Raw genomic sequence first — 27,509 nt, 5'->3', positions numbered from 1 at the left:
AAATATAAATAAACTTTGTCATACTAAAATGATATTGCAATTATAATGACTAATCACTTTTTAGATTTATGAAGGAGAAAAACAATTTATGCTAACCTTAAACTTACACCTTCAAAAGCAAAAATTATCAAACGTTTTACTGTGGTATTGCATGAAATTAATTTTTGTCACCATACAAATAATCAGTGATTTTAATAATACTGATCACTATGATCTTAAGTTTGATTTGTGAACATACTGTGCTATAAACTGAGACAAAACAGTATTGATACACTACAAGACATAGTATTTTGAAAATTATAACAGTGTAATGTTTACATAATTCTCAGAGTTTCTGAATCACATTTACATGCACGGATGTACAGGACCTGCTGCTCTCTACATGTGTGTCCTACAATAACAGTAAATATGTAACAAAATTGATCCAGTAGGCTCCTCTATACTAAACTGTGCAAGTTTCAGACACTGATCTTGAACTATAGCTGAATGGTGACACTGAAGATTTCACAGGTATATCTGAAGAAACAAATACATAATGTAGTAACTCTGCATTCGAGATGTCTGCAGCTATTTAATATTCAAAATATGTATATTTCTGAATATAAGGTAGAATAAAAGTCAAACTGTTTCTGGACTAATAAAACTTCGATATATCTTATGCATAAGAGCCATTTTAGTAGAATATATCAAGAGGCCAATAGTGACCGTAAGTCACTCACTTGACCTTTACTATTTGATCTAAAATATATGTACTGCACACAGAAAAATGTATCACATCATAATCATTACATGACTCCTTATTTAATTTACCAGTTCATAGTTTGGAATGGCTCCCAGCCTAAATTCAGAAGTTGAAGAAAAACAAATTATGAAAGTTTATTTATGGTGTCATTTAAAAGAATGGCCTGCCTGTTGATTGTCAACTGTTTGCTCTTTTGAATACTAATAGACTCTCAAATGCTGCCTTATATAGATCAATGGTCAATAGTTTGTGTTGTTATAAATTTGATGTCACTGACTTGTGTTTTCTCAACATCATAAAGAGAGATAAAACTACATGTAAATTGTAAAACATTGTATGTGATACCCTTCTATCCTGTATAAATTGCCTTTAAAAATAAATTACATACTATTAGAAGCATTATCCCATTGTTCTGACTGCCCCTGCTCTAAGTAACTTTTCAAGCTTCTGCAGCCACTGTAATGTGTCATTTGTTGGCTTGTACTTCTGTCTGAAATGCGTGAATCATAATATTTCAATAACTAATAATAAATATACAATGTTATTCTATTCCTACAATTTGCAACAGTTTATTTTGAAAATTCATTTAAGCTCAGTTACATTCTGTTTTGACTACAGCTAAAATACATAGAACAGACTATAAGCTATTATAAGGCCAAAGGTCATTCTAAATGGAAAAATCGGTAAACTAAGGCCCAGTTAATCGCAGATGCTTTAAATAAGCTGTCATTTCACACACTAATTTGCTATAGGATTATGTATTTACAAACAAAAAACAAGAAAAAACAAATTAACAGAAAGAACATATTTGGGCAATTTAAAAGCGACAATGAAAGTGAAAGTAGAAAGTCAATACTTTCTTATCGACTTTTCTTTCATAATTTCCATTTAAAGTGTAAAAGTTTACTTTCATACTGTATTGAATAATCCATAAACATTATACTTACCGTTTAAATGCATGAAAAATCCCCATGGTACCCGTAACTTAATAATTTGTTGATAACCTCTCAGTTTTCAGCTGTTTTCACGTGAAATACGAAACCGGTGTTGACATAAATGTTCTACTTCCGGCGGTATTCAATTGCGTAAAACGGCTCTAGTACTATGTCTACAGCCTACCTTTCACTTTTGGTTGGGAGCACCACTTCTTTAACATGTGGCCCTTTCCACATATCTGAAAGAAACCAGAACACTTGTTTTTAGCATATATTTTTTTTTATCAATTACAAAAATAAATGAAAGTGCAACATAAAAAGTTCAAAACATGACACCTACAAAAATGTTTAAATTGGACAAAGAGGTTTATCTAACAATAAAAAAATTTAGAACGTTAAAATGTGTAAACTTTTTTGAAATATTTACTGTGTGGCAATTATGTTATTACCAATTTATATACTGAAGAGTAGTATCAGTTTCTTTGGGGTTTTATATGCAGTATGATCTATCATTCATGCGTGAATTGAGGTACTTTACTAAATCAATATATAACTTATAATTAAATTTACCCATTTCAAATAAATAGCAGCGCCAGAATATTTAGTATTCAACGAGACTGGCTGACTATACCCTTTGACGGTACATGTGGTAACTGGTTTCATCACTGCGAGTTCTCTCATATTGCCCTCAAAGACCACTGCTTTTCTTTCTGTCACCAAGTCTCTTCCTTCTGTTGATTCAAGGCCTTCCTCTTCCATCTCCTCTTCCTCCTCATCTTCATCAATAATAGTATCTCTCTCAAAGGCACCTTGGACAGGGATGTCCTCCATTTCATCCAGAGTTAGATTATTAGCCCTAATCCGGAAAAAAATAACATGTGATTCATCTCAGATTCTGTCTAACAAAATATAGCCAAATATATGTAGCACTGCTGTTTACCTATAATCAGTTTGCCTAGGGAAAAGGATGTCAGAATAGCACTCCCAAAACAATTTGTTGTGATGTTGTATGAACACAGGTTTGATAACATCACTAACTTTCAATACCAGGTGTCTGTGAAGATTAGCCGATGATGATATACATAAAGCCCTCCTCTACCATTGAATTATGTGAAGAACTTCTTTAATTATTATGGAGATCATGCACAGTCTTGTGTTATGCAACCCATCAAAACACCATACAATTTATAGTAAATAGTCAAGAACATTTACATATAAGTTGTACTTTTTAAGAAAATGTCTCAAAATGGTATATTTGATCTAAGTCTAGAGCATGTGCAGGTTTTCAGACAAAAGTATTGTGTTTCTAAGGTCTAGAATAGGGTTAGCCCCTGGAAAATTTTGGCAAGTATACCTCAAAGGTGTAACTGACACAGCTTGATTACAAATATTTGACATACTGTCACCTTCTCTATTTTTACTTTAAAGAGGAAAGACCAAGTCGATAGCTTTTTGATCTGACTTGTCTTGTCTGGCAACTTTTAGTACTTTTCACACTATATATAAAAACTTTTGTGAGCAAAAGAAGCTGAAATTTTAAACTAAAACAGCTGATGTCCCTTCATCAATGTCAGAGTTATGGACAGTATAATAAACAGACCATGTTAACCTTTAACCTCTTAGTGTGACCTTGACCTGGGAGCTAGGGGTAAGGGTCTTGTGCATGACACATCATCATCTCATTATATGGTGAACATTTATGCCAAGTGATTTCAAAATCCCTTCCTGGATGGAAGACTAACAGCCCAGACAAGAACTAACCGGACACATGCACGCACCAACAAAAAAATGTGCAGAAGCGGTCACACAATTTTCATATGTATACACCAGTCCACAAAAGTTCTTGTGGGGATTAAAAGGCAGAAAAAAATATCTTACATCATAGATAAGTCAAGCTCAATATCATCAACATCTGATATATCATCATCATCTTCGTCGTAACTTTCTTCCTCACTGTCAAGTTCAAAGGTACTATCAGGGTCAGATTCCTTTCCAACAAAGTCCAAAGAGATTCTGAAATGTAAAAAAGTAAGTAAATTAATTTATGGGAAACAAATGCAAAAAAAAAAATGTGTCAACTATGCAGAACAGATATATCATTATTATACACTTCTAAGATCTATAATTATGTCCTCTTTCGCTTCATACTGTTGAAGAGAGTCATGTAACATACTGCTATTTTCAGACTGCATTTAAATAATATAATGATTTAAGTATTTTGTACTTCTTTATATACTAGATGAAATTTAAAGGCGTTAACTGCTGTCATAAGTTATCCATGAAATCACATAAAGCAACATTATCTGTTAATCTGAAAATAGAAAAGTTGAGAAATTGAACAAAAAATATCTTTTCTCATTTCAACATTTATTTACCAAAACCATCTTACAGCTGCAATATATATGTCATTTACTGCTGTCATATCTACAACCAGAATGTCAACGACAGTAATGTAGGTCTGACAGTGAACTCTTTTTTAGCTCCCCTATCACATAGTGACAAGGTGAGCTTCTGTGATCACCCTTCGTCCGTCAAGTGTCTGTCAGTCCGTGAACAATTTCTTGTCTGCATGATAGTGGTTTCATTTATGATTTTATTTTAACCAAACTTGCACACAACTTGAATCACCATAAGATCTCGGTTCCTTTCTTGAACTGGACAGATCCCATTATTGGTTCTAGAGTAATGGCCCCTGAAAGGGCCAGAATTAGCTATTTTGACCTTGTCTGCACAATAGCAGCTCATTTATGATTTGAATTTAATCAAACTTGCACAAAACTTGTGTTGCCATAAGATCTCAGTTCCTTTGTTGAACCGGCCAGATCTCATGATTGGTTCCAGAGTTATGGCCCCTGAAAGGGCCAAAATAAGCTATTTTGACCTTGTCTGCACAATAGCAACTTCATTTATGATTTGATTAACCAAACTTGCACACAACTTGTATCACCATAAGATCTTGCTTCCTTTTTTGAACTGGCCAGATTCCATCATGGGTTCCAGAGTTATGACCCCTTAAAGGTCCAAAATTGGCTATTTTGGCTTTTGCAGTCATATAGAGACTTCATTCATGGTTTTATTTGATACAAACTTCCAAAATATCTTCAACAACAATAAATCTTGGATTCCATGACAAATCGGATCCAATCGTAGGTTCCAGAGTTATTTTATATCTGATTACCTCCCCTGATTGTAGTCAAAATGGATTTATATCAGTAAGCACTTATAGGACTTATTGAAATTTAATTATTATCATTAGTGGCACTGAGTCAATCAGGGTACATAACTATGGACTGATTTTATGTCAAATTACCTCCCTTTATTTCAAATTAAAATGGGTATATTTCCGTAACTAATGAAGATACTGATCTGAAATTTCATTTATGTCAACAGATTTATTTGGCAGATCCTTCTTTTGTTCACTTACAATAATTTTCTTTTTAATTACTTCCCTTTTACGTTAATATAAATAGCTTATTTTTAGTAACTTTTTTATTATTGGCCGTATGGAAAAACCGAGACCACTTTTCTGTGGTACAACATGGATGGTACCTCCAAATTTAGGTGTATTTTGACATATCTGTACCTTGTAAGAATTTTTTTTTTTTTTTTGGTTAAATTTCTTTCCTTTGTTTTTCCTGTCCTTTGGACTTTTATATTTTTTCTGAGGACTTTCTTGTCCTCAGGTGCAATGATAACAGGTGAGCGATATAGGGCCATCATGGCCCTCTTGTTTTTTTTTTTCAGCCCAATGCAAATTTTTGAATATCAACTCTTTGATACTGAAGACAATATACTGTTGTTGCCTGGACAACTGAACCATGTCTAGAGAAAAAGTGCCGGAACTGGTTCGCCCTCCTACAACTATTCAAGCCTTCAAATTATATCGCGAGATTTCTCTATAAAATGTGTCCACATATAAGTGACTGTGCTCATGTTTTTTCTGACTGCTGAAAACTTGTTAGCTCGACTATTCGAAGAATAGGGGAGCTATCCTACTCGCCCCGGCGTGAGCGCTAGCGTAAGTGTCACACAAATGTTTAAGTTTGCGTACCACCCCAAATATTTTCAAAGTCCATTGAGATATTGCTTTCATATTTTGCATACTTGTTTACCATCATGACCCCAGTTTGTAAAAAAGAGGAGGCAACTCTATCAAGCATTTTTGACTGAATTATGACCCCTTTTCGACTTAGAATAATGTTGAAGTTTGCGTACCACCCCAAATATTTTCAAAGTCCATTGAGGTATTGCTTTCATATTTAGCATACTTGTTTACCATCATGACTCCAGTCTGTAAAAAAGAGGAGGCAACTCTATCAAGCATTTTGACTGAATTATGGCCCCTTTTCGACTTAGAATAAATGTTAAAGTTTGCGTACCACCCCAAATATTTTAAAAGTCCATTGAGATCTTGCTTTCATATTTTTCATACTTGTTTACCATCATGACCCAAGTCTGTAAAAAGGAGGCGGCAAAGTTTGCATACCAGAGGCAACTCTATCAAGCATTTTGACTGAATTATTGCCCTTTTTCGACTTAGAATATGCTTATAGTAACGCTAAAGTTTTACTCATTGCTTATATTATACTATCAAGCACTGAGAATAGTCGAGCCTGCTGTCCACTGACAGTTCTTGTTTTGAAATTTACTACTTGCAAGTTTTAAATAATTCACTCAGGCTACGTGCTGATGAAATTATTACGCTCGATGTTTAACCAGTGATTGTGTATAAATTGTGTTCTTTTATGGAAAAGAATAGGGCGAATGTAAATATCTAGAAATGATGCTTTCATATTCAGTGTTGATAAAAAAGTTTACGTAATAGCATGTTGAAAACTAAATGTCACATTACACAACTGTCTTGATTCGTTCAAACATATTTTGGGTTGTTAAGTATATGTGTATACTTTACTAAATGGTTAAGGTTGCGGCTGATTTCCCTGAGGTTAGACTGACGTTTGTCTCATTCTTCCAGGTGGCGCTGTATCACAGCTTTTCAGGAACGCGGACATACTACTAGAGGGCGCTGCACAGTCTGATGTTTCCCGGAAAGATCGGTTAGTTCCGCCTGAAGTGGACTGTGACTTTGACGTAGTAGCTGAAATTTAATGGAGAAATTCAAACATTAGATTTCTGAATGGAATTTTTGTATACAGATAGTCGAGATACTTTTTTTCATTTCTAAATTACTTCTTGCTCTTACCAGAATGTCCACAGAATTCTGTCTAGCCCTGTCCTATGTTTTGAGATGAAAATAGGCATAAATATAAAAGATTTAAATGCTTAAGGAGTTATCTCCTATGACTGAATCCAGTACAATAGAATAAGAGAATGAAAATACTTTTTGTCTCAATTCTACAAACATGAAAGAAACTGTTGTTTACAAATATTTAAAAAATGGTTGACCAGTAAGTGTTTGCTGTTGTGTTCTACAAGCAGACGACATATCTTACTTCTATTGGCTAAAGTTGTGCGACTGTGTCCAGGTGAAGGCCAGGAATGTTTTTTTTTGTGATTTCGCCTTTTTACATCAGAACCTGAAATTAAATTAGATTTAGTAATTAAATGTCAAGTATCTATATACACAACATTTCATAAACTGGATTATGAGAAAAACAGATCCACCAGAAAGAAACAATGTTCCACACAATATAAGCCAATAAAGGTAAATCAAATAAAGAAAGTATACAGTAAACCTCGCTTATAAGGAACAGCTTGGGACCTCTGAAAATTGTTCCTTATAACCGAGGTTCCTTATAACCGTATAGCAAACTAATTCCTTGTAACCGAGGTTTGTATAACGAACACAATTTGTATAGCGAACACTATTTGACTGACGTTTGAAAAGGGCTCCGGGTCGACCATGAATCTTTATGTGAGAAAGTTGTGAGTCTAGTACCGGTGCTTTCCTAGAGAGATAGTAAGGTAAACTGACTGCGTGTTTATGACTGAACACGGCATTTAAACCTAAACTTAGCCAAAATGTACGTCGGTAAGAATGACGGGATTTGTGTTTATTTTTGTCGGCTATTTTTATCTTCTTTTTTAGGAGAGCACTACATTATTATTATAAGATATGTTGCAGTCCTTACCTTGCTTGGCATTCTGTTATGTGAACAGGCATCAATACTAGTATACTATAAATGTTCAAATAAATAATAGAAAAATGTTAAATAAGACTACCAATTAAAATTTAAAAGTAGGGTGCTTATGACATACAGTGCATTATGATTAGACAACGGAGCCATACATACGGACTAAAGTGTAAATTGTACCTATAGTTTTGCTATTGTCCATTTTAGCACCTGCTATAATTTTTACAAATTGAAAATTTGGTAATCTAAACTGTTTGCCATTTTTAATCACGCGTAATTGACACATTTATTAGGATAGTATGACATGACTGTGTCCACGACTGATTTTCGTTTACTATTGTTAACATGAAATTCCTAATACATGTAGCTCTCAAACATTAACTCGAGTAAATATAAGTTAATAATGATATTATTTATTTTCTTTTTATCATATCTGTGAAATAACAAACTAAAGATCATAGAAATGAAATAATATCTGTTTACTGATGTGCATAAAAGCGCGTGAAAGTACCGATGTTACTCTGACGTCATCAGCAATTCTTCTGTTTATTTCCAGTTTTCAATAAATGTTATTCTGTATGTCTGTTCGCTATAACCGAGGTGATGTCCATTGAATTTCGTACTTTGGGACTAGAAAAAGTGTTCCTTATAACCGAGTGTTCCTTATAACTGAGTTCCCTATAACCGAGGATTTTTACATTGAATAAAGAGGGAATTAGATCGGGGAGCTGAAAACTGTTCCTTATAACCGAGTGTTCCTTATATCCGAGTTCCTTATAAGTGAGGTTTACTGTATAATACAATGTCACACCACCATGGAGCAATCGGAGGTAGAACAAATTCTAGAAAGTTTAAACCAGTAAACTGTGTGCACCAGACCTTACCCTACAGAGTGCGCAACAAACCTCAGAAAGTGCGCACCAAACCTCAGAAAGTGCGCAACAAACCTTGCAAAGTGCGCAACAAACCTCAAGTTCTGTGAATCAGACCTCACGTAGTACGCACCAGACCTAAAGTAGTACGCACCAGACAATATACACATAACCTGCACAGTGTGCACAGAATCTCAGGTAGTGCAAACTTGACCACTGTCACACAGCTCACAAGGTATCATTCTTGTATCTGACCTTTGACCTCTAAGTGTGACCTTGACCTTAGATCTAGGGACCTTGTTCTTACACATGACACTTCACTTCGTGGTAGTTAACAATTGGGTCAAGTTATATTAAAATCCCTCCATGCATGAAAAAGAAATACTCTGGACAAAGTTTTCATTCTTGTATCCTTTGACCTCTAAGTGTGACCTTGACCTTGGAATTTTTTTCTTGCGCATGTCACTCAGCCTTATGTTGGTGAACAATTGTGCAAAATTACATGAAAATCCCTCCATGCATGAAGAAATAATGTTCCAGACAAAGTCATTCGTGAATTTGACCTTTGACCTTAAGTGTGACCTTGGCCTTATTCCTAGGTACCCGGTTCTTTCGCATGACACGCCGTCTCATGATGGTGAACTATTGTGCCAAGTTCCATCAAAATCCTTCCATTCATGAAGAAGATATGCTCCGGACAAAGTCTGTGGACACCACTAGACTGCCCTCCAAGGGCGTTCCCATAAAACGTCCCGTTTTTCCAACGAGCAAATAAAGATATCAATTAACTGAACTTTAAACACTCTGAGCTGTTTCATCTTTCTGCATGCTTACCTGGCACGTTCTGCTTAGTTGACTGTTTCAAGTCACTTTATCATCATTTGACTGTTTCAAGTCACTTTATCATCATTTGACTGTTTCAAGTCACTTTATCATCAGACTGCCAAAGGGCAACTTTTGTGGCCTTGCCAAAATTGTCTAAAGGCCATTGTCGTTGTCTCAAACCTGTTGAATAGTAAGATTGACAAAATATCAATGACTTTACATGATATCTCATGCAGAAGATCGTTACTTTGGTTATTGATATTATTCATATTTTCTTGCATTGCTATAACAAGAGCTGTTACAGGAGACAGAGCGCTGGCGACTTTCCAGCTTTGAAGATGGAGGAATACCCCAAGTGCCCCTCTGTGCATTATTTCATCACAAGCAGGCGCATAGTAGAATCATTGACCTTTCGTAGGCCAACTAGATAACTTCCTCATGCACATGAAGAATGCAACGTCCCAAGTGAGACTTGAACCCACATCGATGTGAGGCTAATGATTTGAGATGTTTCAATTGAATAGAAGATATTTGACTTAATGAAAAAATAACTAGTACAGGTATTGACACTAGACTTTTTATTCTTTGAATAGCTGAGCTCATATTCTTTTTTTTTTTTGTTGGCTTTAATGTCGCAGACACATTTTAGATCATATGGCGACTTTCCAACTTTGATGGTGAAGGAAGACCCCTGGTGCCCCTCCATGCATTATTTCATCATGAGCGGGCACCTGGGTTGAACCACCGACCTTCCGTAATCAAGCTGGATGGCTTCCTCACATGAAGATTACATCGCCCCGAGTGAGGCTCGAACCCCAATTGATGAGGGGCAAGTGATTTGAAGTCAGCGAGCTCAAAATTCAGCTTTATAATTTTGTACCCTGGACACTGTTATATTGAGTATCAACATATTAACAGTTAATATAGATGGATTAAAAGTTAATTCACTGCCTTATATTTGTTATCACACTTAGTGATAGAATTAATGCATCCAACATATACCATGATGTTGTTAATTGACAGACTATCAAATTACCTGTTTCAAGAACATTCTGAACTCTGATGTTTCCATGAAAGACAGACATTCTTGTCCTTAGCATCTTGTATCTACTGTAGCTTGTCTTTCCTGGGACCATTTTCATTTTCTTTTTCCTGTTAGACAATCTTAAAAGATATAACCAAGAAAGAGTCTAACTGCCAGAATAACATCCAATATACATTTATCACCCTTTATTAAATGTGACATCTTCAAAACATTAAAACGACTGGCAATAATGTATGAAGCCAAGTTTGTGATTTATATGTGCCTTTTTTCCATATTGGCAAACTGATATACATGTAATTTCTAGACAATATTAATACATGAGCCCTGCCTTGCGGTTGCAGACGCTCATCTGATTTGACCCTGAATCACTCACCTGAGTAATATGAGCTAGTTGTTTCAAATGGCAAACTGATGCTGAAATATAAAGAAGGTAGATCAGTAGGTCACATTCGTCAGTTATAAGATCGGTGTGTAAAACTGCACATGGCATCCAAATTTCAAGGCTGTATCTTTAAAAACAAGAAAGTAGGTCAGAAGGTTAAGATCACAGTCAAATGATCCGTAATTGCTTGGGGTCATTAGGTAATGATCAATAAACAACCTAGGAAATATCTGATAATTTTTTAATCATTTTTTCCTATATAACTCATAATTTTAAAAAGTGACTCCCCAGGGTAGAGCCTCTTTTCACCCATAATTTGAACAAACTTGTTAGAGATTCACCAGGCAATGCTACATACCAAATATCAAAGGCCTAGGCCTTGAACTTTCAGACAAGAAGATCTTTATTTTTTTCATAACCATGTATAAGTCTATGTTAAACATGGTACCCCCAAGCCAGGGCCTCTGTTCACCGTATGGACATAACTTGAACTAATCTGGTAAAGAAATACTAGGAAAGGCAACAAACCTAATACTAAAAGCCTAGGCCATGTGTTTTCAGGCAAGAAGATTTTGATTTTTTTCCCTATATATATAAGGCTATGTAAAACCTGAAAGCCCCGGGGCATGGCCTCTTTTTCATTCCAGGGGCATAATTTGAATAGTTTTGGTAGAGAACCACAAGGCAATGCTACATACAAAATATCAAAGGCATGGCTCTTATGGTTTTAAACAAGAAGAATTTTAAAGTTTTTTCCTATATACAGTATACTGTATGTCTATGTAAACTTGTGGCAGAAGGCATTCATACTGACAGAATTTCATGAAGATCTGTTGAAAAATACAGCCTTTATCGCTTTCACAAGGTTTTTCTTTGATTTGACCTAGTGACCTAGTTTTTGACCCAAAATGACCCATTATCAAACTTAGCCTAGATTTAATCATTGTTATCATTCTGACCAAAATTCATGAAGATCAATTGAACAAGAGCTGTCCGTAAGACAGCCAAGCTCGACTATTCGAAATATTGTCACAGAAGCAGGAAATTATTACCCAAAATGTTAAATATCAAAAGAGTTTTCAGTTCCAAAGGGGGCATAATTTGACCAAAAATACATATCAGAGTTATGGGACTTGGTGCTATCAACTAGTTTTATAACCCCAAAGAAACATATTAAGTTTTAATTCAATATCTGCATTAGTTTTGGGGATAGTAACTTGCATGTAAAACTTTAACCAGAATTTTCTAAGTCCAAAAGGGGGCATAATTTGCTCAAAATACATGTTAAGAGTTATGGAACTTGACCCAGTGAGGTTGGTAATTGACCTAGAAAAAGAATACATGTAAATAAGTTTCAAAGCTATATGCCTTTTGGTAATAGCTGTATGTACTTGCACGCAAAACTTAAACCAGGATTTTCTAAGTCCAAAAGGGGGCATAATTTGCCCAAAATACATGTCAGAGTTATAGGACTTGGTGCTATCAACTAGTTTTATAACCCCAAAGACACATGTGAAGTTTCAATTTAATATCTGTAGTAGTTTTGGAGATAGTTACTTGCATGTAAAACTTTAACCAGAATTTTCTAAGTCCAAAAGGGGGCATAATTTGGCCAAAATACATGTCAGAGTTATGGGACTTGACCCAGTGATGTAGGTAATTGATCTAGAAAAAGAAAAAATAAGTTTCAAATCTATATGCCTTTTGGTAATAGCTGTATGTACTTGCACGCAAAACTTTAACCAGAATTTTCTAAGTCAAAATGGGGGCATAATTTGGCCAAAATGAAGGTCAGAGTTATGGGACTTGGTGCTATCAACTAGTTTTATAACCCCGAAGACACATGTGAAGAATCAATTCAATATCTGCAATAGTTTTGGAGATAGTAACTTGCATGTAAAACTTTAACCAGAATTTTCAAAGTCCAAAAGGGGGCATAATTTGCTCAAAATACATGTTAGAGTTATGGAACTTGACCCAGTGAGGTTGGTAATTGACCTAGAAAAAGAATAAATAAGTTTCAAAGCTATATGCCTTTAAATGATAGCTGTATGTACTTGCCGACGCCAGGGTGAGTAGAATAGCTAGACTATTCTTCGAATAGTCGAGCTAAAAATACATTCTTTATCTCATACACAATGTTTTTTTTTTATTTGAGCTTGTGACCTAGTTTTTTTTACCGTAGATGACCAATCTTCGAACCTGGCCTAGATTTTAACAAGGTATTCAACTATTCATTCTGACAAAATTTCATGAAGATCAGTTGAAAAATACAGCCTCTATTGCATTCACAAGCTAAATGTTGACAGACAGACTGACAATGGATGCTGGACATTGAGCGATCACAAAAACTCACGTGAGCAACAGGTGAGTTAAAAAAATATATATGCATATAAGGTTTACGTGTAATTTTATCATTGTTTTATATGAACTAATATACCTGTCACCAAGCCAGCTTATCCCCGTTGCACAACAGGTACACCTTTCTATCAGAAGGTTGCTGCATCGAATCCTGGGGAAGGTGTTTGGCTATCTGTAAGGCAAAACATCAAGGTTAAGTTTACTCCCTAGATCATGTGAAGAAGTTATCAATTACTTGTAGAAAACAAAAAAAAAAACTTGTAGCAAAGGTCCCTGGCTTAGGGACATATTGCATGAAAACACATTGTCTTCTTCTATATTATAGATGTATGTAAATCAAAACTATATATCAGAAAATTCACACAGACGTTATGTAGTTTGAAAATGTCTGGAAATCTATAATTTGTGAATGCTTTCAAATGCTTATATGTGACGTCGTCTTTGAAAACCGGTCCAGATGCGGCATGATGTAATATCGAGAAACGACGTTTAAAGTTGCGCCAAGTTTACACGTGCAGCTTTCTTACACATGTTTTAATTAGCGAAAGTTTGACTGTTAAAGTATGACTGCTTGTTACATGATTGATAACAGCCTACTAGAGAAAGAATATTTAGACATCAGACCTGTAAAAAAACAGTGGTATTACGCCTGAGACAAAATATTTCGTTCAAATCAGTTGTTTCCTCTTCACTACTGTATGTTTCCGGTTTCGGATTTTATCAGGGAAGCATGTGAAGTTTAAATTTGTTTAACTTCCTTTTGTTCAACGGTGAAGGGATCTGAGACTTGTAATACTGTTTACTGATTTGGTAAGTACCGTTTATAAACAGTTGTTAATGTAGATTCTCTAATATATTTGAAACTTTCACTGAAACAAGTCTGTCTTTACCCGGAAGTGAATCCAAAACATACCAAGGGAAATTTTTGAAATTTATCCTGTGGCCACTAAACACAGATGATTTCATTATGCCTGTGTATTTAATATAAAATGTCCAGTTGGGTTGTCACAAAGATTATTGAAGGCAGGCAGTTTCTTACTCAAGGTGACCAGGATTCATTAAATTATTTCATGGCCATAGTAAGCATTAGTATGGAAAAATGCAAAATACATGTAGCTATGATAATAAATAAATTTGATGCAGACTTATAGATGCCTGCCTATGTCACATCATTTCTCGAAAAGTCCCCTCTCACAGTAGTAGCCAAGGTATTTTTAAAGGAAATATGTAGATGTCCGGTAACCGGCAACAAGACGACCAGCCTCTCTGCGAATGTTTTTCTAGCTGTTCGGCGATCATTTTATATATGAATACTGTAATGAATAAATTTATTGTATCATATTTTTTTTTGGCTTACTAAGGTTTGAATATTCACCTGTAATGCTTATTCAGACAATATTTTAAAATTGATTACCGGACGCCTAGAAAACTCCTATAGGATAGGATAGGCTAGGCGTCCCGTTACCAGTTGGCTAAAACACTGGCTAGGTTTCTGGTTACCGGATGTCTAGACGCTTCCATTTATAAAATGGTAACTGTTTTTGCTGTGGGTCTCATAAGTCATGTTGTAGTCTGGTGACTACTCTCTTTCCATTATTGTTGATTCAGAATGTTTTGTAACAGGATGATTGTACATTTGTGTGTAAATGAATAGTGGGAATTTATGCTATATAATGAAAAAAAATTATTTTCAAAATATTTGAGCCTTGCTGTGTGTAAAACAATTGATGATCCTTTAAAAATTAGATTCACAGTATAATAACTTTTGAAGTATTTTGTGGTAAGTTATTGGAACCTTTCACAATCACATTATTAAAAGTATTCAGTTTTTTATTTTTAGTGATGTTTACAGTACATGTAATGTATCTTCTTTCAGATAATATTCCTTGTTCCTTTGATGGTTCATTCCACTACAGCTGGTTCATATACCCTACAACAGCCAGGAAATTGTTCTGTTTACTTTAAGATCTGAAGAAAATGTTACATATTTTGGATGTACTTTGAGGAATAAGGTAAATAACACGCAGCAAATGGCTCCTATTATAATTTTAATGCAATATATTATTAAATTATACCTCTGTCTAGGTTTTGTTGGGGCCTATACAAAATAAGTCTTCTTCTACACTAATGATTTGTATAATGTATGTACATGTACTGTGACTATTGAATGGCTAAAACTGACAAAACTGGCATTATTGAAATTTAATTTCAACAATCCAGTTTTGAGAAGGATCAGTTTGTGAAAAGTCTTCGTTACATTGGCTATTAGCCTGAGAAAAGTATGTGGCACTCAATAAGTACATAGATAATTTGAATGCTTAACACTACATGTACATGTGTATAAGTTGATATCTCATTAATCTGTAGAAGAGTTCTAAATAATAGGAATTTTAATTAATTATTTGAAGTAATTCAATGAATTGTAATTTAGTTTAATTGTAATGCGATTATTTTCAAATTTAATTAACCCATTATTGATATAGAAATTGTGATGTGATTGAATTTTCTTACCAGTTTATTGCACCAAGAATATTGATTAGAATGAAGACTGTAAAGGTTCCTGAGATACATGAAGATAACAGATACTTTTACCAAAGACTTTTAAATCTTTTTTCAGGAAGACAAGTGTTTCCTCTTGTTTATGAAAGCAGCTCAGTTGGTTAAGGGGCAGACAACTTGTGAGCATGGTACATCACTACCTGTATTGGTATTCTATTTTGACAATGCTGCTAGCTAAAATTGAAATAACATCTTGCTGTGGTATGGTCTGTGGAGTTTTACTAGGTAACAACCATTTTTAATAGCTGTTAAAACAGTGTATACTTTTAACCCTTAGGCTGATTGAGGCAGCTATGTCTGCCTTTGCAACCAGTGCAGATCAAGATCATCCTGTACATCTGTAGATCTGTACAGTCTGATCATGATCTGCAGTGTTTGATATTTAGTCAGCAAATTTTCTATGAGAACCCCCTATAAGCTGTAAATGGTGCTGTCTCTATTTAAGATAGATTAGTCCATTTTGCAAATTTAGCAGGTTAAAGGTTAACACAATAAATGCAAAAAATGTGTTTTAGAACATCCTATTTGCAGTAACCAAAATCTACAAACAAAGTACACTTTATATACTGACAGCAGCTATTGTCAGTCTGTCAATATTTTAGAGCACTGGTTGTAAGAATCATCTATTATCAAATAGTGATAACTCTGCTTTTATTAAATAATGCAACTCCCAGGTTAATTATTTAAGATAAAATATTTTACTTATTTGTTACAGGATATCACAGATGGATTGATATTCAGCAATGATCACAGACCATGCAAAGTCTGACTTGCACTTTTGAATTTAGAAGAATCTGTGGAGGAGGGGGAATGCTGAGACCTTTAATAATACATGACATTGCTGACACAGTGTGTCAGTCATCAAAGAAAGGTCATAACATTGCACAGTTAGTCAACAATGATTTACATCCTGTCACATTCTGCCAGTGGAGAAATATCTTATCACAATATTTTAAACTTTTGAAGAAGATTACCACTTTATCATGTCTGCAGAAACACCTGGATTGTTAGTGTTAAAAGTGACAGTCCAGCTGAGACAGTTAACTTACTAAAATCTACTCCCCCTTGCCAAACGAATATTATTGACATGGAATGACACAAGCCTGACAATGGTACCCTGTATGAACTCCTAAGAGAGTAGTATTTATCTGAAAAGTCAAAGGATTTTGTTTGTCCCAGACCACTTTAACTGAAAACTGAAATTGTGATTGACGAGGATTTTTCCGAGAACTGAAAAAAAGGAAGTGAATATAAAAGATAGAAATTGTTGTTGAATTTAAACGTTTTAATGCACAACACTTCAGCCTGTTTTGCTGTTTATATAGATGTGTTTAGCTGTTAAGGTTAAACATCAAGTAAAGGTTGTAGTTTCAGTTACCTACATTAAAGTACTGGCTGGAAATAAATATTTACTTTTCACCAGAGCTTGTAGCAGTGTAACCTTCATCAAAAGTTAAGCTATTATGTTAAGTATTAAAGTATTTTTAGAAAAAAAGAATTTAGTATGTATGTTGCCATGGTAACATAATTCAAATTATATTTCATTGAAATTATGGATTTGGATTTCAATAAGGGATCTAAGAATGTTCACTTTCTTCAGTATTGTCAGTTATAACTAGCCAGTGAAAAAAACAGATTATGAGGAAAGGGATGACTGAAATGTTTATTCTTGCGATAACTACTTTTGTTACTTTTTTGTTTTGCTATTTTAAAGTTTTTTTATGTGAAATTTTCAAATTTCTTTCCTGAATACTTATACTTTCAAATATTTAACTTATTAGAAATACTTTTTAAAATAAGCTTTTGTTTTTAAGTATTATTGTAGGAAAAGGGAATTTAAAACATATGTCGCCATGGTAACACAATTTTCTTAGAAAATATGGAAAGTTTTTAATTAGGTGTACTTTCTAGTATTCTACTTTAAAATAAGCATAAACAATAAAACAAATCAATAGTAATACATGTTTCATTTATTTCAAAATAATCATTTATTACCAGCGGGTAAAAAGCAAGTTATGAACTTCAAGAAACAATGACGAAATGTCTTATTCATATAGTTATTACTGATGTTGTCATAAACATGGAATTTTGAGATAATATTTTTGAATACATACCACTTTATAATATTCAAGTTATCTGAAAAAGTTTTCCAAATTTAGCTCTTTTTTAAAGTATTATTCTAGAAAATAGAATTGAATGCATACATTGCCATGTTAACATAATTTTATAATGTTTTTATAGAAAAGTGAAGGATTTTAGCCAGCTAGATGTTTGCACTTTAAGTGAATATCTAAATATACTTTGTAAAAGAAGATTCATTTATTTAAAAATAGCCAGTGATTACCAATAAGTGAAAACACAAACTGAAGAAACAACGACTGAAATAGTTTATTCTTGTGGTTATTACCCGTGTTACCAAATCTGTCATAAAACCAAACATTTTATACACAGTAGGACGCTGAGTAAGACAGTTCTCTACACTTTGTATAGTTGACTAAAACTTACCAAACATTTTTTGCAATCTGTCGTAGTAACTGTGAAAACTCTGCCAAATTGTTTGAGAATCTACGCATCTATTGCGAATTTGTCGACTGGACAGACAGGTAAAAGTCTGACAGACTGGTACACACATCACTGTAGAACAGACCTGTAGAAATAATATTATACGGTATCGTAGTGGTTAATTGGTAAGAAAATATAATGCTTCATTTACTGTAATTAAATTCTTAAAATACCAGTGGTCATACTCAATCCAAAACTAGAAACTTGGTAAGATTCTTTAAGTGAAAATTTCTATGAAAGCTAAGGCATTTTAGTATGTATATTTTAAACTGAGTTAGCTCCCTTTGATTGTAAAATCTGTTTTATAGAAGATTAGACATTTGTTGCTGCTTTTTAAAGTATTATATCTATAGCTTTATGTAACTCTAAATGCAGTTTTTAAGTGGTAAATTATTCTTAACAAAAATTATCTGGTTACTTATTAGATATTTCTATGACTGCCATGAAATCCAAATTTCCACCATGGTTCCCTCATACACCATATAGAACAAAGACCTGCATCTCTTCTTCAATTCTGAACTAATTGTCTGTAGCCATTCTGCTTTACTGTTACTTCACACTACAAAAGAAGAGACACTTTTCAAAGTGTTTAGAAAGAAATATATTATGAGAAGCAATTTTACAATTTAAAGATAATCATCGAAAACTCCTAACTTGTAACTTTAACTAAGTTTCTTTTTATGAAATTTCATGCAATGATATTCGGAAGCGAATCTATGTCTGTAAGTAAAAGGTTTAGACTAAACAAGAAAAAAATACCTAAAATAACTGGCGTTCAAAATTTATGTCACTTTGATTTTCCTTGAAATTAATTTCCCATTATTTTGCATATCTGAATAATTACAAAATCAATGCATGTAATGTAAATTTGTTGAACAGAAAGGAAAAATGAAAATGTTTACGGATAGTCTTAAGTTTTTACCCTGCTAAATTTTTATCATGCACTTGTCTATCTTTCAATTTGGACAGTACATGTACCATTAACTGTTAAATGGGATGTTTACCAAAAAGATACTGACTGAATGGCAAACAGAGCAGATCTTGATCAGACTGCAAGGACAGCTTATGCTGATCATGATTTGCAATGGTTGCTAAGACAGAATAAATTGTGTCAAGCATTGTAAGGGTAGAGGGACCAATGATAGAAAGAGGAAGAACAGAACAGAAAATATCTGGTACGAATCAAATCTCGGCCATCAAATATTTTAAACAGGCTGCTGGTGTAGTATATCATTATACCTGAACAGAAACCTAAATTCCTGATTTCTTTCTTAACTGTTTTTAGTAAAACATTCTGTGAAAACAAACCCTATAATTTACCAAAATAGAATTAAGCAAGGGCATTTGTGTGTATGTGTTTTTTTTTCAAATTTGAGTTACCTCCCTTCAACTGTAAAGTTAAAAAAATATCTGGCTTAAGAAGTGCAGTTGGATTTACTGGAAAATAATTCTAAATACAAATTTATGGTGTGTTAAACTTACCAAATCATTTCAGGTCTGTGACCCACAATGTTTCCCATATACACCATGTTGAACAGAGGTCTGTGACCCACAATGTTTCCCATATACACCATGCTGAACAGAGACATGCATCTCTTCATTTTCTAAATTTCATGGTCTGTAGCTATTCTGCTTTTCTGTAACTGCACATCTACATGTACAAAAGAAGTGGAATTTCTTGAAAACATTTTGTAAATCCATCAAAGTTTTAAAGATGCACATTCAAACAGCACAAATTTAATGAAAATCATCTACTGCAGTTGATCAGACTGACAGACATTCCATCAGCAAACTTGTAAAAGATAATAAGCACTATACCTAACATTATATACTTGAATTTTCAAGTTACCTTCAATAAATGTAAAGTTGTATGATAATGGTAAAATTATTCAAGTAGATTTAAAACAGTCTTCATGCATCAGAGAACACGAAGGTTTGTAGTATGTGGAAAGGAGTCTGAAAACAAACTATGTGTAATATCAAGAGGTGCGGCAAAAGTTAGTTCCCTTGGTCCGAAGCATTATTCACATAGGCTGCTTGCCAGTAGCCTCTTATGGTTGCATGGAAACATGTATCAATGATCTACCTTATCAATTCAAATCTGCACCATGGTTCCACCAATCACCATATAGAACAATGACCTGCATCTCTTCAGTTCTTAAGTAACTGGTCTCCAGCCATTCTGTGTTACTGTTACTTCAAACTACAAAAAGAAATATAAAGTTCAACGACGTATTAGATGCACATATACCACAATAAAATCAAGCATGGACATTTTGGTTATATAGCTGTAATTTGGTTGAAAAAAGTTCCTCAGTGATATTTACTATTTATTTTTCATAAAATAAGACACTTTTCATGTTTCTTTTTGCATTTTTTCAGGTTATTTAATAGAAAACGAAAGAAGGGTGTTAATTCTGCAGACCGCTGTCTGAAATACTGCTATATGAGGGTACCTGACTTCAGATGACTTGCATTTTTTTCGTTTTCTTGAAGCAGATGTATGAATATCTTGTAGAAAATAGGTCTCTAATAGAGAGAAAATACAGAAACTGTATCGAAATAGATCTGTTCAAGTAGTTAAATTTTATATGAAACAAAGAACAATTTCTTTTAATATAGCCTTTTAGTGTTCCTTTTTTTTAAATTGAGTTACCTCCCTTCCATTGTAAAATTTGTTTTATTTTTACGAAAAAAGCACGTTTTGTCTGTGTTCAGCTTTTCTATAACTTAGAGTGCAGCTGGATTAGAGGAAAATGGTTCTAAATAAAAATGATCTTCTTACTTGACACATGATATCTATGCTTCATATCCACAATGTTTTCCCCACACACCATATTAAACAATTCAGAGCTGCATTTCTTCATTTCTCAACTTCATGGTCTGTAGGTATTCTGCATTACTGTTACTTCACAAAGTCCTGCAAAAGTTCAATTGTTTTCTGGCAGGCATTTAACCTTACCAGTGTTCCTGGATTCTGTAGCAGTACAAACTTGTTCTCTGTAACTGCCAATTCCCCATATGAAACAGAGGTTGAGTACAAATAATGTCACAGAGAACAAAATGTGCCTCACACGTGGCCCTAACTCATGGATGTGCAGGCTGATCTTGGTCTGCACTGTTTGCTATGCTATCAATAAATTTTTAGTGAACACCCCTTTGAATAATAAATTGTATTTCAATTCTTTATAAACATCTAAGTAGTGAAAAAATGCCCATTAAAGGGAGATAATTAAACAAAAGCTGTCCGTAAGATAGCCAAGCTCGACTATTCGAAATTTTGTCCCAGAAGCAGGAAAATATTACCCAAAATGTTAAATATCAAACGAGTTTTAAGTTCAAAAGGGGACATAATTTGACCAAAATGCATATCAGTGTTATATCAGGGTTATGGGACTTGCTGCTATCATGTAGTTTTATAACCCCGAAGACACATGTGAAGTCTCAATTCAATATCTGCATTAGTTTTGGAGATAGTAACTTGCATGTAAAACCTTAACCAGAATTTTCTAAGTCCAAAAGGGGGCATAATTTGTTCAAAATACATGTCAGAGTTATGGAACTTGACCCAGTGAGGTTGGTAATTGACCTAGAAAAAGAAAAAATAAGTTTCAAAGCTATATGCCTTTAAATGATAGCTGTATGTACTTGTATGCCGACGCCGACGCCAGGGTGAGTCGAGCTAAAATTTGCAAACTTTTAAAGGAATAATTTTATACACTGAGCAATTACTTTTGCTGAAAAATAATGAAAACATTTTAATGAGAAGATTAAAAACTATTTTTGATTCAATGTGATATGAGGATGAAATGGTTCAAGGGCAAATTGCTTGGTTAAAGAGAATTCCTATAGTTTTTTTCCTTTCATAGAATTTTTTTTTAATTCACATATTATATGATAGGAAAATTTGGGCTGAAAACAATGAACAAATAAAAACAATAGGTCACCAGGCTTGTTTTTGTAAAAAATTGTTTTGAACACACCCACTGTTGCTGAAACTGCCAGCGATTTTTCAACATTTTCATAATTTTCTGCTTTTTTATAAATACCAACCAAAATATACATCCAGGCAGCACAACACGTTTGTTTTCTTTTTACACTGTAATCATTTATTATATACTTATTTGATATCATAGTCATATTTGTAATACTCTATCCTTACAATAATGGGTACAAATGAAAAAAAAAATATTGTCTCATATTTACTTTTGTGAACTTTTTTCAATGAAAAATACCCATAGTTAAGAATATTTTTTTCTAATTTTGAAAAAACTCTTTCATAGATTTTTTTCTTTTTCTTCTTGTGTATAGATAACTGTATTGTGAGCATAAAAATGGCTAAAAATTTATGGGTCACCAGGCTAAATTTTATGTTAAGACCGCTAGAATACAACACCTGTTGGGACGGAAATGGCGCAAACCTGGCCAAATTGATTACATGTATGTCTGCTAAAAGTTAAAAAAAGTTTTAAAAATTCTTAAATTTTTCTATAATTGAATACTAAATAATCTGAAAGGTGATATTGTCTTATCAGTACTAAGTCAATTATCTTACATTATATGAACAAAACTGTCTTTGTACTCAAATGCGATGTGAAAACACAACCACAAAAATAGCAAGATACCTGTCAGGCATGATACTTGTCAATACAACATAAACCAGTATCAACATTTGATTACTAATATAACTTATCAAAAATGTTATTTCATTCAAAATTCCTCATATTTAAGATTGTCTGTAACATGTTTCAACAAATGTTGACTTCAGTTCAGTTTTCCATAGAAAGTGTTGGCTGCGCAGAAAGATGCGCATAAAAACTATAGGAATTCCCTTTAAAATATATAAAATTAAATAGAGATTTAAAAGAAAAAATAATGGCTACTAATTCTCGCACTTTGGGCTATGAAATGGTTCCAAGATCTTGCAATTGGCTAAGTCACGGATAAAAGTGTGAAAGAGCCAGGGGAGGCCCTGATCTTACCCAATCTGTTTTTTTGTTGTTGTTGTTTTTTTTTATAAAAAAATTCCCCAATTTGGTATTTTACGACGCAAACTTCCCCTTCTGAAAGGACCCGCCACCCTTCCCCAAAACCATAAGGCAGTGGCTGGAGAACCGGAATCGGTTCCCTAGACAGCGAACTTATTCGTCCGGAACCGGTCCTCTAGCCTAAGTACCGTGCATTGGCTTGGGAACCGGAATTTTACTTCTATGCATAAAGCTGTGAAATTCACTTGTTTCTTTTGGTAAGTATTATGCATGTTATTATCTTAATAAATTTAACATTTCAATTTTCAGCAAGTAATGCCCTAGCTTTCATTTATCTGTGTAATACCGTGTCTCCAAAAGTATACTCGCCGCATACTGTCCACCTTTATTGGAATGATAAAATAAACTAGTACAAATGAATGCGGAAATAGTCAGCATTGGAGCAAGCCGAAATAAACTTGAAATGTAAAATTAAAAGGTATAAAACAATAAAAGAAACATTTAAAACAAATTAAGTAATTTCTATTAATCAGTATTGACATACATGCCATAATTTTTCAGAATGTTTCAGGGATTCTGAGTTAAAATTTCCGTGATTTTTACCTTTTGTCCAGGACATACATTGTGACATTGGTATTCGTCTGTTTCATGCAAAAACATCGTTATATTACATGTAGTTTTGCGAGATAAACATTGTTCACTCGCTTACAATGTTTTAATTTGCTGCAAATGTCGTCTGGCTTTCCAAGGGAGGTAAATACATGTACGGGTAATACACATCTATAGTTCGGCACGTGAATTTATTGCGTTCCCGAGGTGAACAGAATTAGGAGACTTACTATATATGAAGAATCAACCTGGTCATCGTGATTTAGATTCTAGCTAATTTGGTATCATTCTAAAGCTTAAACATTTATCTAATAATTAAATTGAATCCTTAAAGGAATAAAATATATCTTGTAAATAAAATCGCCAATATAAAATATTTGGAGTCAGGTCAATTTCCATGTGTCGGTCGGCAAAGGCATTCAATATTTTAATTTAGAATATGTGTGACAATCGATCTTGATCTTAAATTATTACAACCTTTTAAAATAATTATGGTTTAATTGACTATTTTCAATAATCTCTTCCATAAAGGCTACATGTAGCTTTACCGCCAACGTGCTAAAAACAAAGAGATTTACGACTATTGTTCCTAATTTAAGTACCATAAAACAGTTATTGATTGCATAATCCTGTAAGTTCTTAATCAGGGTCATCATAATAACTGACTGTAACTTAATCGGCGTCATCAAATGATCGTGGCGTGATCAAAGCGGACTTAATCAACACGTGTCCCGTTCGAGGGCATGAAACTGATTAGGAATAAACAATGTGACACTAGGGACTGTTTACTGTGTAAAATTCAACAACTTATAGACAAAAAAACAAGTTTTTTGGGGGATTATTTTTATTTGTTCCTGTATTTTTATTTTTCTGGGACATTTCAAGACTGTCCGGGACGAGTATGTAATTTCCGGGACAATCCCGGAAAATCCGGGACGTATCACATGTATGGTACTGATCACATATCTTTGAACTTGAATTAAATGCCAAGGTGTTACAAACTGATAAAAAAAAATCGGCATGAAGTTTTAATGGCAATTAAATTAGTTCGTACATCTATAAACATGTAATGATACAAATAAAAATCAATATTATTTTATATTTAAATAATTTTAACCAGGGCTTCGGAAATTTGCCGGTTTGTCGGTTTTGGACCGATTTTTGACTTTTCAGACCGATTCGTGAAGTGAAAAAACGAAAAAAATCGGTCCCGTAAAAATGGAGAAAAGTATAATTTTCGGTCTGATATCTCAATACACGATCACCTGCCAAGTAGGGAATTCAGATAATCAATAAACGTGTCAATCGGTCTGATTGTCACTTTGATAATCGGTCCGTAATTAGCGCGTGACGCAATCAGTGCTCGCGCGGCACATCCTTTAATGTTTGCAGACAGCCGACTGCGGTGTATTAAACATTTTTGACTGGTTTCCTAACGTTTCTGACTGGATCCAAATCACTTCGACGGGGATCCACTTCTTTTATTTAGAATCCGACGGATGGTTTATTTCAAAAGGCTGTTGATCACGGTAACAAACAAATGGTCGCTGCATTTAATCAAAGAGCTATAATTGTACATTATAGGTCTTTGATTTAATGAGACATCACACGGAAAACCGATAAAAATAATTTTTATAATTTGATTTGAAAAAATTACATGATTCATTTGTTGGGGCTCCAGTTGAAACAAATGCAGAAAATCGTCTTTGCAACCCGACTGTACAAAAAAGAAAAAAATGGACGGGCAACCACGAATGATAAAGAAAACCGGAGTGGCACTGTTTATCAAAATCGGTCTTTTAAAAAACGTTTCAAAATGAAATTTTGTTTACATCAGAAGAGAACATATAACTTTATAAAATGTAGTTGCTTATTGAAGTACAACGTAAGTGAAATGAAATATCCGTGGCCAACCCGCGTGACGTTTTGGTACTATACATCATGCGGGAAATTCGATCTCAGCGTTCAAATAACGTACACATTCGGTCCGCGGCAGAGTATTCTTTAAATACTGAGGCTGTTTAGCAGAGAATATGTGTCGTGTAACTCACTTTGACGCATTGTATTTTATAGAATTCCGTCAAAGAATGAGGAAACATCACAAAGTATCTGCCGTGTATACGGTATCGAAGTCACGTGCGTTGGCTTTTAGACTAGTTACGCACACGGTGTCAATGCCTCGTATTACCTCGGAAAAACATCGAAATTTAAACAAAGTAACGATCACACATAACACTGAATAACTGTCTTCATTGTATGGTAACGCGCGGTGACTGGTAACTCAGTTTTAATGCATGACATGCTTATTTCTTTACCCTATCACGTTTTACAAAATATGTAATATTGGGAATGCGGTTGGTGGGGTAGCGCCGATGTCAGGATTTTCGTTTCGGACCGAATGAGTTATCAAAATTTCCGGAGCCCTGATTTTAACATAGTACATGTTGAAAGCAAATAACATTTAAAAACGGGAAAGTGAGTTTTCACGCGTTTATTCGTATACTATAGTTTTTATCATTCCAATTCTGTGGTGCCAGGTGGTGGAATATACCTGGACATACCACTGCTGAACCACTTGGGGTTCGACATTTCTGGCAGTCAAGATTACAACAATATGGCAGCCAGTAAACGCAGATAAATGCAAGGGCACGGTAAAATTAATTAAGAGAACAATTATATGCATGACATTTACCAAGAAACAAAGTGGATTTTGGCATTATTATGCATAGAAATAAAAAATTCTGGTTATTTTGTTTAGAGAACCGGTTCCGAACGAATACATACGCTGTCTAGGGAACCAATTCCGGTTCATGCCAAAATCATAAAAAAGGGGCTGCTCTATCACTAAAATGATCTATATACCGATGATACTGTTGCATGGTAGTAAGGTGTCTGACTTCAATTCACGTGTTACCATGGGTTCGAAATCATATTGTGGTATCCAGACATTTGTTGAAATTGTTCACTGTTGTATTTTTTTATCTTGCCTAGCACTGCGTACGAAGATTCTATGTACGAACATCGAAGGCTGATTGCTTCATAAATAACTTCATAAAAGTTCTATTATTATGTTAAATCGATAGCACTTATCTGTAAATAGTTTTACAATTCATTATTAGTTGCTGCCATACCCTTATTTACATGTAAACATGCTTAAAAGTTGAGTTAGACCAGCAGCCAGCGAATGTCAGCCATTTTAAAATTGTGACGTCATATTTGGGTTAGTATAAATACCGGGCGTTCCGTATCGCTGTAGTCACACAGTCACACAACCGATAAGCATCAACACAGTTGTGTTGAAAACAGAAAAGCTAAATCTCTCTTATCCGATAATAGAATATGGATCGTAATAAGGTGAAATACTTGTTACATTTGCCTGTTCTCTCATTCCAGTGCATTCCAACGCTGGTTTAGAAGGGCACAGAAGTCCAAATCACCATCTGACTGGGAGAAGTACATGGCCATTAAACGGAAGGCACAGAGAGCCTGCAGATCAGCACATGACTCGCACATTAACAGCATGTTAGCTGAGGA

At 34.2% G+C, this 27,509-nt stretch overlaps 2 long non-coding RNA genes across 10 annotated transcripts; one reads left to right on the top strand and one right to left on the bottom strand.

The window, feature by feature from the left end:
- Nucleotides 1-27,187, bottom strand: LOC123539714 (uncharacterized). Of its 9 annotated transcripts, none has more exons than XR_008367641.1 (16): nt 26,838-27,187; nt 21,164-21,298; nt 20,465-20,581; nt 19,861-20,029; nt 18,797-18,937; nt 18,322-18,463; nt 13,337-13,429; nt 10,506-10,633; nt 9,479-9,649; nt 7,131-7,214; nt 6,585-6,775; nt 3,556-3,690; nt 2,248-2,533; nt 1,690-1,916; nt 1,131-1,232; nt 1-516 (listed from the first exon to the last, which is right to left on the bottom strand). It is a non-coding gene; the product is annotated as an uncharacterized LOC123539714 (long non-coding RNA). The 9 variants fall into 9 exon arrangements; XR_008367639.1 differs by having other exon boundaries at nt 6,590-6,775; XR_008367644.1 differs by having other exon boundaries at nt 2,248-2,502; nt 6,590-6,775.
- Nucleotides 13,355-17,385, top strand: LOC123539722 (uncharacterized). Its single transcript, XR_006684059.2, has 4 exons — nt 13,355-14,067; nt 15,134-15,269; nt 15,875-16,041; nt 16,532-17,385. It is a non-coding gene; the product is annotated as an uncharacterized LOC123539722 (long non-coding RNA).
- Nucleotides 27,188-27,509: the final 322 nt, after the last annotated feature.

This window comes from Mercenaria mercenaria, chromosome 16 (assembly GCF_021730395.1).
Source record: "Mercenaria mercenaria strain notata chromosome 16, MADL_Memer_1, whole genome shotgun sequence".
NCBI lineage: Eukaryota > Metazoa > Mollusca > Bivalvia > Venerida > Veneridae > Mercenaria > Mercenaria mercenaria.
Note: the sequence above shows the minus strand (reverse complement) of the source record. Positions and strands in the feature narration are given on the sequence as shown.